The sequence below is a fragment of the Monodelphis domestica genome, chromosome 7, assembly GCF_027887165.1.
Source record: "Monodelphis domestica isolate mMonDom1 chromosome 7, mMonDom1.pri, whole genome shotgun sequence".
Lineage (NCBI taxonomy): Eukaryota > Metazoa > Chordata > Mammalia > Didelphimorphia > Didelphidae > Monodelphis > Monodelphis domestica.
Window position 1 is genome coordinate 85,774,085 of NC_077233.1, and position 13,289 is coordinate 85,787,373.

Here is a 13,289-nt window from a genome sequence, read left to right on the forward strand (position 1 = left end):
AAAATTATCTTTGTTTCTAATGAATAATGTTTGGAAATGACTAAATAAAAATAAAAAAAAAGTTTTAGTGATCTTTTGCTATGACCCTTTAAAAAGTACTGATCTGCTCTGTTCCATCCTCCTTTGTATTTAACATGCACTTGGATCAGTTATTTGAGGTGTCAGATTAGTCTACCATTTAACAGAATAATTATAATACAGCCAGCTATATCTTACTGATTTTATACTTGTGTTTGTTTTGACATAATTATTTCACAATAGATTCTCCCCTTCCTCACATTAATTAAAAAATCTTAGATCTTATGGTTATGTTTTCTCTTATTCATTGTCTCTTGTGTGTGTATCTTCTATATGCATGCAAACATCTTCATGTGTGTATCTGTATATATATATAAGCATATAATTTATAGGTAAGAATGAGAAGGCCTACATGTGTTTGTTCAAATGTTCAAGTAAAATTAAAATAGGTTTTATGTGGCTTGTTACTTTGTAACCCTGTTGAGTATTCCCTAATTCTTTAAAAACTGAATTTATCCATTCTTCCTATATCTTTCTTCCCTTTAGCTGCTGAAATCCTTGAAGTCATATATTATTGTTGTTGCCACATCTTTTGCTCTTACTCTCTTCTAAACTTAAGAAACAGCTGGGTGTAGAAGAGGATCGAGTGCTGGGCCTGGAGTTAGTAAGACCTAAGTCAAATTTCACCTCAGATATATACTAGTTATATGACCCTGCAAAATCACTTAACCTCTGTTTACCTCATTTTCTTCAACTGCAAAATGAGGATATTAATAGCACTTGCTTCCTGAGGTTGTTTCGAGGATCAAATGAGGTAATATTTGTAAAATGCTTATATTGTGCCTGGCACAGTGCTATATGAATGCTAGCTATTTTTCATTTTCTTATTCTCTCTGCAATCTGGCTTTCTATCTCATTCAGCTAAAACTTAATCTTTCCAAAATTACTAATGACCTCTTAATTGTCAGGTTTAATAGCCTTTTTTCAGTCCTCATCCTTTGTGAACTCTCTGCAACCTTTGAGTTTTTATCACCCTTTTTTGGACACACACCCTTCTCTAGGTTTTTATGCTGCTGCTCCTGGTTCTCTTCCTTTTATCTATGTGCTCCTTCTCAGTCTACTTTGCAGGTCACTCTATAAATGTGTGGGTGTCCTTCAAGGTTCTGTCCTGGGATCTTTTTTCTTCTCTTTCTATACTATTTCACACTGGAAAGGTTAGGTAGGAGAGCAAAAAAAAAAAAGGCCTCCATTATTAGCCTGGGTAATAGAAAACTGTATTTGTAGAAAGTTACCTTTTTCATAATTTTACAAAAAGCTACATAAGTTTTTTAATAGAATATTTGTTTATTGAACTTAATGATTGTTTAACATGATGATGGCTTTTGAATAAGCATGGCACAAAAGAAAGACATAGACTAGGAGTTAGAAGTCCTGGGTTTGATCCCTAGTTTTTCCACTTGCTATCTTGGGGAGCTTGAACAAATTAACTACTTTGGATCTCATGTTTCCTTATCTGTAAAATGGGAATAATTACTGTCTCACTTTCTTTCCTAAAAAAATGTGTATGAATATAAACTACCAGCATCATATGGGATCCATATCATGTGATGACTGCTTGGCAGAATAATGTATTTGGTGACAATATTATAGAAATACCTTATTAAACCATACCATTTTATAGGATCAATAAGAAAAGCCTCAGTAGCTCCCAACATGGTCATCTAGTAACTACACAAAGACCTCTAGTAATATGAAACAACAACTGCAACTTATGTCCCAGGTTACCATTTCATTTTTGTAGAAAAACTGTTGTTATCTTTTCATTTTTTATTGATACCTTTTGTTTTTATATCACTCACATCACAATAGTATATATTTCTTCCTTTTCTCCTAAGGAATCATTTTTTGGTAATAAATAAAAAAGAGAAAAAATAATAAATCAATCAAGTTTGATGTAATATGTTGTGTTCTAGTCAGTCAATCAATAAATGTTTATTAAGTACCTACCAAGAACTGTGCTAAGGACTGGGGATACAAAATGAGGTAAAACTCTTCCTACCCTCAAGTAATTCATAGTCTAATGGAGACAACATGCAAACAAATATATACAAAGCAATAAGGATAAATAGGAAACCATTAACAGAGAGAAAGGTACTAGAATTACAAGGGGTTGGAAAAGATTTCATGTAAAAGATAAAATTTTAGTTGTGACTTGCTGGAAGCCAGGGAGTTGAAGAGAGGATGCATTCCAAGGCCAGAGAAAATATCTGGAGCTAAAAGAATGAGTATCATTTGTGGAACAGTATGGAGGCCAATGTTACTGAACTAAAGAGTACATAGTAGAAAATAAGACAGAGGAATCCTGGAAGAGGCAAGGGAGAGATCAGCAGTGGGGTAGAGTCTGAAGGGCTTTGAAGGCTAAATTTTGTATTTGATCTTGAAGACATAGAGCCACTACATGGCTTCTAAGATCTTTTTAAACACTTAAAACTTTATGATTTTATTTTCTAGTTCCGATTCCTTTATCTGTCATATTGAACTTTTAATGGCCTGATTCTCTTACAAATCAGAGAGGCTTTAAGGAGACAGTAGAAACTCTGGAGGGAAGGGGCCCAGATGACCATGGTAAAGGCCTACCTCCTTATTATATAAGCAAATTGAAATGTTTTAGCTATATGCATGTGTTCTTTTAAAATTGTTTTTTTTACTGTCTTTAGAAAATGAACTATTAGCAATATAGTCACATAAGATTTTTCATTTTTATTATTTTGCAAGCTTTCAAACTATATTTTTGCAATATTCATTCTTATGCTAGAAACCATCAGATTTTGAATGAGCTTAATTTTTATTAAGTAATTTTATGTGTTGAGTATGCAACATTGCATATACATATGCTCTTGGTGTATTATAACAACCTTAAGATTGCTAAAGAACTAGTTTTAAAAATTGTACAGTTAAACATTCACTTAATTTCAGAGTTGAGAAAATGAAAACCTAACAAATTCTAGCATCAGGAATTTTCTTGAGATATTGCCTAGTACTAGAGACTAATTTTCAGTTTCCTATCTGTAGTTGTCTCAAATTGCCTTGAACAGGGATGTCAAACCTTTTAGAGATGGAGTGTATTCTTCCCTCCCCCAACTGAATGCCATGCCTGGCCCCACCCTGGAGACCCTCCCTTCCATTAGTGCTGGACACACTTTGGTCATTCCCCCCTTACCCCACCCAGAGGAGGGAGAAAGGGCTCCCATTGGACTATTGGCCAGAAGTTATGAAAAAAATGTCATCAGCCACGATGGAGAGGGGGAGGGAACTCCTCCTGAGTTCCTCTCTCTGCCTTTCTAGTAACAAATGGGGGTGGGGTGTGACAGGGGGACGGTGGAGGACAGTTGAGTACCCACAGTGGTGATGAACCTATGGCACAGGTGCCAAAGAGGCATATAGAGAGCTCTCTGTGGACATGCAGTCCCCTCAAGTTCATTACTAGAAAGGCAGAGGGGATTGAATGAAACTGCTCCCCTCCCCCTCTCCACTGTGCCTGACAATATTTTTTCATGTCACCTGACCCTCACCCCAGTAGCTCAATGGGAGTGTTTCCTCCTTACCCTGTGTGGAGCAATGGGGGCCCCAATGTGTGTGGGGGAGGGGCACGACACTCCCATCTCTAAAAGGTTTGCCATTGCTGACCTAGAACATACTAAATGCTAAATAAAGGGAATTAATTGATTTGGTATATATAGCAAGTAGTTCTATTTTGATCCAATCTCTGAAAGCTACAAAACAGAACTATATATTCCATTAAGTGATTGTCTCAGACTATATGTTGATAGTTTTTTTCTTTAATGTAATTTTTTTTAGTGAACCGTTAACTTGGAAATGTTAATCTGCATCCAGGTCCACACTTAGAAATCATATGACTTGCTGCTGCACTTCTAGGTGGTTCTTTGGGCTGCTGACTGCCCCCACCTTCCCTTGGGACCACAGACAAGCTGTTACCCATGTCCAATAGCACCCGGGTGGCTATTGACGATGCATGTACCCCACGGACGCCCAACCAACAATTCCTTAATTAAAGAGCGAGTCACTCCCAAACACGAGATGCGAGTTACTTGGCCCTTGCTAACCAGACTCCTTACCCAACCCCAAACAGGTTGTGTGAGGTACCTTAAGTCTCGGGGTCCTCAGTAGCAGGAGGGCTTAGGCAGCCGGGACTTCAGATCTTGATGGAACCTCCATTATGTCAACTAGAAAAAACACAGAACTATTAAATAGTCAAAATCACTCATTAATCCAGGGTTAAAGGGGTTCAGCGCTAAAGGCCTCAGCGGACAACAGCTACTCCCCGAGACTGCACAGAGTCTGGACACCCTCGTCATTGACCCCTGGGAGTGCCACAGACTCAGGATGGACTCCGAGAAACAAAAGAATTTGGAGAACCTATATACCGTTTGGGGAATCCAGGGGCAGGGAAAGATGATTGACATCACTAAAGCTACAAAGAAAATGGACGTGTTCAAACTGCACTTGACAGGATACAATCAAGCTTGGGAAAGGAATTATAGCTAGAGGCTAGGATGTAAGAAGAGGCTGCTTACAATAGATACTAAAGGATGGTTTCTGCTCAGGTGTGGATATTCTTGGGAAAGGTTCTAATACAATAGGGGAGACTACCTAAAACAAAGAGTGTCCTTAGCAAAAAAGCCATTAAACAAATGAGTGCAGGCAAGGCACCCGGTAAAGACGGGATCCCAACCGAGGCATACAAGACCTTAAATGGAAAGGCGCTCCAGGCATTCCACATAGTACTGACCAGCATATGGGAAGAGGAAGACAGGCCCTCAGAACTCAGAGATGCCTCCATCGTAGTCCTATACAAGAACAAAGGCTCACGAGCAGCCTGTGACAACTACAGAGGCATCTCAGTACTCTCCACTGCTGGAAAGATCCTCGCCCGTGTTATACTCAACAGACTCTTGTCATCTCTTTCAGAGCAGAACCTGCCTCAATCACAATGTGGCTTCAGACCAGATCGCAGCACCATCGACATGGTCTTCGTGGTGAGGCAAATGCAGGAAAAATGCCTTGAGCAGAACCTGAGTCTCTGCATTGTCTTCATAGACCTGACAAAGGCGTTCGACACAGTGAACAGGGATGCATTGTGGGTGATCCTTAGCAAGCTCGGTTGCTCGGCAAAATTCATCAAACTGATCCAGCTCTTTCATGTCAACATGACAGGGGAAGTCCTATCTGGTGGAGAGACTTCCGATCGCTTCAACATCTCTAATGGCGTGAAACAAGGCTGTGTCCTTGCTCCGGTACTATTCAACCTATCCTTCACTCAAGTATTACGACATGCTGTGATGGATCTAGTCCTGGGCGTCTACATCAAATACCGACTGGATGGCTCACTATTTGACCTTCGCCGCCTGACTGCAAAAACAAAGACAACAGAGAGACTCATCCTGAAAGCTCTCTTCGCAGATGACTGTGCTCTCATGGCCCACCAAGAAAATCATCTCCAAACCATTGTGGACAGGTTCTCTACCGCAACAAAATTGTTTGGCCTGACTATCAGCCTCAGCAAAACAGAGGTGCTGTTCCAACCTGCACCAGGAAGGCCAACGAACCAGCCGTGCATTACAATCGACAGCACGCAGCTTTCTAACGTCAACACTTTCAAGTACCTGGGCAGCACCATCGCCAAGGACGGGTCCCTAGACCATGAGATCAATGCCAGGATCCAAAAGGCCAGCCAGGCACTCGGGTGGCTGCGCTGCAAAGTCCTCCAACACAGAGGTGTAAGCACTGCGACGAAGCTCAAAGTGTACAACACAGTGGTCCTCAGCTCGCTCCTGTACGGTTGTGAGACATGGACACTGTACTGGAAGCACATGAAACAGCTGGAGCAATTCCACCAACGCTCCTTCCGGTCAATCATGAGAATCCGATGGCAGGACCGAATCACCAACCAGGAAGTCCTCGACAGAGCCAACTCCACCAGCATCGAAGTCCTGGTCCTCAAAACCCAGCTACGATGGTCTGGACACGTCATCCGCATGGACCCACAGCGAATACCAAGATAGGTATTCTATGAACTGTCAGCTGGACTCAGGAAACAAGGCCGACCAAAAAAAAGATTCAAGGATCAGCTAAAGTTCAACTTGAAGTGGGCTGGCATTACACCAAAGCAACTAGAACTCGCTGCCTCTGTCAGAAGCAGCTGGCGAACCCACGTTCACCATGCTTCCACCACCTTTGAAGATGAGCGACGTCGACGTCTTGCCGCTGCGCGTGAACGCCGACACCAGGCCACAACTGCACCTCCCATAACAACTGGCATCCCAGGCCCCATGTGCCACAAACTGTGCGCCTCAGCCTTTGGACTTCAAAGCCACATGAGGGTACATCAATAGATGATAATACACAAAGACAATTGTCATTCTCGGTCACGGAGAGACTACCGCCACTACTAGTCTCACCCAACCAGGATTGTCCATCCCCTGAGGGTCTGCTAATTCGGGATTCCCTTCAGGGTAGATTCCATGGGAACAGGGAACAGTACAAGCTTTGGGGTCTCCAATCTACAAGCTAGTCCTGAAAATTGGGGTTCATCAGATCTCACTAGGTAACAGGTTTGGGATTCCTAGATTCCATGCTGACAGAACAAAACTTCATTTTCTCTACCTGCCCTTTAATGGCTACCAATTTCCTCTAGATCAAAATGCAAACTTCCTTAACTATATCCTATCTTTACAGGTTTATTCAAATAAGCTAGGACAACAAACAATAAGCATTTTGGAAGCCTATTATATGCTAGGAACAGGATGCAAAGAAAAAAGATAAAACAATCCTTGCCCTCAAAGAGTATATTTGAATGGGCACATTCAATAATAAAACATGTAACCCTATAAAGATAGGTATAAGATACACAGTAGCTATAAGGTAACCCTTGAGGGGTTAGGGTTACCTTATACACAAGCAGCTGTGTGATGACCAGGAAAGATGTCTTGTATAGTAACAAGTGAAAGACAAAAATGACTGAGAAAACAAAGTTTCCAACTTCTGAACAGATCTATTTATTAAGCAACACATGCCATTAGCCCAACAAATAGGGATCAAGTTCCTTCCAGACCCCAAATAGAGGAGGAGACAGACTTTTATACAGTAAAAACAGTCAGCTAAGACCATTTAATTAAAAGGAAACTATACAACAGTAGATAATCTGATTTCTAATTGGGTGGAAGATTTAGGGATTTTCAGAATTGGGAGAGAAGTTAACAGATGCAATCCCCTGAATTTAGAAAAAGAGGCGTTCCACTCCTCCCTAGTGTCTGTATACAGTCAGAGGAACATAGAAACAAAGGATCAATCAGTATGGGGCTAGTTTTAAGATAAGACACATGGGCTGTACAGTTAGAAGAAATCTTCTTGTCTCAATCTTCGTATCTGACAGCATTTCTGGTCAACATGAGTCTTTGTTTAAGGGTCTCTAAATAGTAGGTTCAGGTGGTCCAGTTTCCCAGCCATATTGAGCTAAATTCAAATAATGCAGTAAGTTTTAATCTCAGTTCCCATAGTTGAATAAGGTTTTCTTACAGGACAGAATTTGGATGAGGCTCATCATTGAAGAGAAAGAGAACTGATGATCTACATCCAGAATTGAGAAAGATGGAATTAGTGTGGGTCATTCAATTCCCACAATTAACCACTTGCTATCCTAATCCCTTCAGTTCTTTCACCTGCAAGAGGGTAGTACTTGAACTAAGTCTTGAAGGAAGCTAGGGATACTAAGACAGGTAGAAGTGATAAAAAGAGCATTTCAGACATAGTGAGTCAGTGCAATGGTATGGAGACAGGAGATGAAACTTTTGATGTGAGGAACAGCAAACATGGCTAGACTATAGAGCACATTTGAGAGGAATAATATGCAAGAAGACTGAAAAGATAGGGAGGGGCTAGGTTGTGAAAGTTTCAAATACTAAACAGAGGAGTTAATATTTGGTTGTAATGATAATAAGGAAGGTACTGGAGTATTCTGAGTAGGGGATGACAAGGTTAGACATGATCTTTAGGAAAATTACTTTGGAAACTGTATAGAGTATGCATTGATATGGGGGAGAGATTTGAGGCAAAGAAACGATTGCACTAGTCTAGGAGCAGGGTGATGAAGGTCTGAACTAGGCTATGGCTATATAAATGGCAAAGAAGAGACATATACTAGAGATGTGGAGTTAGAAATAAGATTTGGCAACTGATTGGCTATTTAGGGAAGAATATGAGTGATGAATGAGTTGAAGAAAATGCATAATACCTCAGTGACCCATAGAATGATGGTGCCCTCAATAGTTATAAGGAAATTTGGAAAAAGGGGGTGAGTTGCGGGAGGGATATGATGAGTTTTGTCAATTGAACATGACTTTTACACAGGCCACATTACAAACTAGCCAATTTGCTGTACCCCATCTAGAACGTTCTGTCATTTCCCACTTCTGTTCCTTTGTACAGTTTATTATTCCCTTCCTCCTCTCCCTAATCCCTGAAATGCATTTCTTCCTCTTAGTCTCCTTGTAGAATCCCTACTTTCCTATAAGTCATCTCAAGTGCCACCTCCTCCACAAGATTTATCCTTATTCTTCCTTTTCATTGTCATCTCCCTTTTTCTCTTTTATAGTCCTTTTGTACATTTTTTTTTATACCATCTGTTCATGCTGTTTTCCTGCAGTAGAATGTATTCTCCTTGAGGATAAGAAATGCTGTAATGTAGTATTTTTGGCCCTAACCTCTAGGACTCAGTGTGGTACATAGTTCTTAGGCTGAAACTAACAAGTAGGTTCCTGGATGACAAGATGGATTTATTTTATATTTATGATGCATTTTTGCTGATTATTCATTATTTCAGTTAATTTTTAATTTACTTAGAGCCAGTAAGCAAACCATTATATCACTTACAAAAGTGATGATTTTGTTTCTTCTTGGCCATGTTTCTTTAATTTCACTTTCATATCTTATTTAATATAACTAGCATTTTGTACACTATATAAGGTAATAGTGATATTCAGCATTCTTGCTTTATCTCTGAGCTCGTGGGCAAGAGCTCTTGATGGTTATTCCATTGCATATAAAATTGGCTCTTGGTTTTAAATACTGCTTATATTAAGGAGTGGTTCATTTATTACAAGGTTTTCTAGTGGTGTTAATAGGAATGGATGTTGTACCTGACAAGAGCTTTTTGTGCTTCTACTTACTGATTTTTTTTTATCATTTTTTAAATTAAAATAGTCTGGTACACTGATAGTTTTCATAATATTTTTGGAATCAAGTGCCTAAAAATCTTTTACACAGGTTAGGTCTTTTAAAAATTAATGTATTTGTTGGTTGAAAATACAAAAGAGAAAACTTACAGATAATAACTGCAATGAAAAAAAAGAGTATTATTTCCAGAATCCCTGCAGATAGTGTAGCAGGATACTACATAAGCAAGTATGTGACTCTTAATCAATTGATAGTGCTCTATGTAGAAAATCTTAGAGTTTAGTTGAAAAGATAATTTACCCATGACCAAGAAAATTAAATGATTTTTAAAAACTTAAATAAACTTTTTAAACTTTTAATAAAGTTTTCCCCAAATATACCATCTTCTCAGCAAGCTCTCAATTATAATAGAGATTTAAAAAAAGCACATCCAATGTATGCATTGTGCCTGATAACACAGGAATCATTCTATACTTAGATTATTCTATGTCTTCAAAATATTGAAAAGCAATGTAAATTTTCCCACCTTTTACCTAGGACCATTCGAAGTTATAATTACACAATGTTGAGTTGTATTTTTTTGTTCTTCCCATTCATATTTTTGTGAAGACTATATGTATTTTCCTGGTGCTGCTTACTTTGCTGTGCTTCAGTTCACATAAGAAACTTTCTTTTCATAAGGGGAAGAAACTAGGATAACACATTTATTCTTTTCCTCATTAGACATTCCTTCTTGTATAGTTAATTGAGGGATTATGAGGAGAAATTAAACACAAATTCAATTAAGTTCATAATATAGAAATGTGTTTATCTGATACTTTATTTTTAAAAATTTTTTTTATTTTTTAAACATTATTTTATTTGGTCATTTCCAAACATTATTCATTGGAAACAAAGATCATTTTCTTTTCTCCCCCCCCCCCACCTCTCCCATAGCCGACGTATGATTCCACTGGGTATCACGTGTGTTCTTGATTCGAACCCATTTCCATGTTGTTGGTATTTGCATTAGAGTGTTCATTTAGAGTCTCTCCTCAGTCATACTTTACATACAGATACTTTAAAGGAATGAAGCATGCTAAATTATTCTGATAATTGCAATTTAATCCTTCAAGATATTCATTTGTTTTAAATGTGATAAAAGTGATGGAAGGACATTTATATTCAATTACATAACCTCCATAAGAGTTTTTCTGCCAAATTAATGATTGAGTCAAAGGTTGAACAGCTTTCCCTCAAAGTAGCTTTCAGCCTCCAAATGATAGTGTTGTCGATATCCTTTGAATTTTTAAGATTATTTTTTTTTATTCTGAATTCAACTCTTTATTACATACAGCTTAAAAAACCCCCCACAAAACCAAGAATCCTTTCTTTTTGTCTTAGAATCAATACTGTATATTGGTTCCAAGGGAAAAGAATGGTAAAGGCTAGGCAATAGGGTTAAATGACTTCTCCAAAGTCACACAGGTATGAAGTGTCTGAGGCCTAGATTTGATGTTGGTACCACCCATCTCTAGGTCTGGCTCTCTCTCAAACTAATCCACCTACCTGCTTTTTATTACATATGATTTTAAAGGAATATAAACATATTCAGGAAGGTAGTTCCCAAGCTGTCACACTTAATCTGTTTCCCTCTGAACCTGTTCTGTTTGATTGTTTTAAGTTCTTTGATGCTTTTGTCATTCTTTTCCCCCTTTTGGTATTTTTATCACTTAGTATCCCACTGCCTTTCAGGTATCCTCCCTCAAAAAATTTAGAACCTCCCTTGTAATTAATAAGTATAATCAAGCAAAACAAATGTACTAACTGGCTGATTGAGAAAATATTGACTGGTTTCCCCCTCCTTCCCTCCCTTTGCACTTCTAAACTCTCACTCTTATATTAAGAAGTAGGAAGCATGCTTACCCAGCAGTCCTCTCCAGAGCAGCGTTGATGAAATATTGGCACACATGCCCAGCTGGCATGCTGGGGGGGGGGGCTGCTTCATTCTCCATCTTCTCCCTACCTGGGGACATAATTTACATGCCCCACCCCTCTTTCTAGCCACCCAAAGTGAGCACTTCCTCCCTCTGTTCTTTGGGGTAATTGAGGGGGCTCAGACAGCTTAAAGTTGTAGTTTGGGTACTCAAACTTGGAAACATTTGCAAATGCTACTCTAGAGTCATGGTTGGTCACTGCATTGATCAGTTCTTAAGTCTTTCAGAGTTTGTTTTACTCTGCAGTATTGTAATTAGTTATATAATTGTTATTTTGATTCTATTGCACATTGTATCAGTTCTTCAAAGTGTTCCCTCCCCTTTTCCAGATCTGTTCCTTCTGTTATTTTTTTTACGGTGCAACAATATATCTTATATTTAAGCTATAATTTATTCAGACATTCCTCAGTTTGTGAGCACCCTTATTTCTTTCCAACTCTTTGCTACTGTAAAAACTGTTATAGATATTTTAACCTATGCATCCTTTAACTCTTCCTTTGATCTCTTTAGGATGTAAGTCTATTAGTGTTATCACTAAGTCCAAGGTTAGGCACAGTTTAGATACTTTTTGGACATAGATTTAAACTGTTTTCCAAAATGGTTGGTCTAATTCACAACTATACCAGCAATGTATATCTATAATGTGTACACATCCTTCCCTTTTCTCAGATCCTTCCAACAACTGTTTGCTTTTTGTCATTTTTGCCAATGTGAAGTGTATAGGGAGAACCATTAGTTGTTTTAATTTTAATTTCTCTATTAGTAATTTTAAGAATTTTCCATATGGTTTTAAATTAAATTGCTTTCCCACTTTTGAGAAATGTCAGTGTATGCCCTTTGATTCTTAATCTATGGGGGAATATCTTATTCCTTCACATTTGACTCCGTTCTCTATATATCTTAGATATCAACCTTTTGTCCCTTTTATCTTCTATTATCCTATCTATCCTTTGTTTGGCTAGGAATTTTTCTGCTGTACATTGCAGCACAAGATTTCTCCTTCATTTTATGTTTATGAAGTGACTTTTTATATGTAAGTCATCTATTTAGAAATTATTGAGATATTTGGTTTAAAATATTGGAATGAATTAAATTTTTGCTGGGCTATTCTGTTTTCCTAGTGGTGGCCATGCTCCACATGTAATGTACCTCTGTTGTAAGAGTTAAAATTAGGAGATTGACAAAATAAGTGAGAAGCTTTTAACAATTTTAGTTTTAATGAGAATATAGTGAAAGGAGGGAAATACAGGCAAGAGATAGGGAGAGAAATTGCTCAACTAGCTACATTATAACTACCTTTAAAGAAAGTCCAGCTGATCAGCCTTCAGCTCAGCTCACCAGGCAGAATCTATCTATCTATCTATCTATCTATCTATCTATCTATCTATCTATCTATCTATCTATCTATCTATCTATCTCCCAACCACCAATTAATCACCAACCCACACCACCAGCAACCAACCTCCACTAACCAATTACCTCCCAATCCAAAAAAAAAGGTCAAAAAGCCCCTTTCAGACCTCATGCTGGGCCTTTTATAACCCCTTCTTACCTCACTTCTTGTTTCTCTGGTTTCTACTTCTTTTCATTGTGGGCTGGTATATCTTTACATCTCTATGGTAAAAGGACCTCTAGGTTTCCAGTTGAATTAGAGAAAGGGATTAAGAATTTCCTTTTACACTGTCTTATACAGGTTACTATTCTCTTTCCCTCCCCCCAACATGCAAAATTGTAGTATAAAGTAATGGTGAAAATATTAGTGGCCCCTGATTCCGGTCAGAAGCCTTGAATGCCAAGACAAGTAGGCAAACACGTATTAAAATGCTTGGTAAGATGCCAGACAGATGTGCTGTCATAAAATCTTTTTAGTTAGGTTCGATAATACCATTATTTTTATATCAATGTGGTCCAAAAGTGAACAGTTTACTTTCACTTGTCTTTATTTCTTTAGAAGTATTTTAATTGTATTTTGTATATCTTGGATGTATTTTTCTTATAACAACAGATATTTTGAGCATTTTCACGTAGAATTTCCCTTTTTGA

The 13,289-nt window shown here is 38.2% G+C and overlaps 1 protein-coding gene across 4 annotated transcripts in view; it reads left to right on the forward strand.

Moving 5' to 3' along the window:
• Positions 1–13,289, forward strand: part of SFMBT1 (Scm like with four mbt domains 1) — a 197,890-nt gene that overhangs the window by 90,327 nt on the left and 94,274 nt on the right. The window lies entirely within an intron of this gene.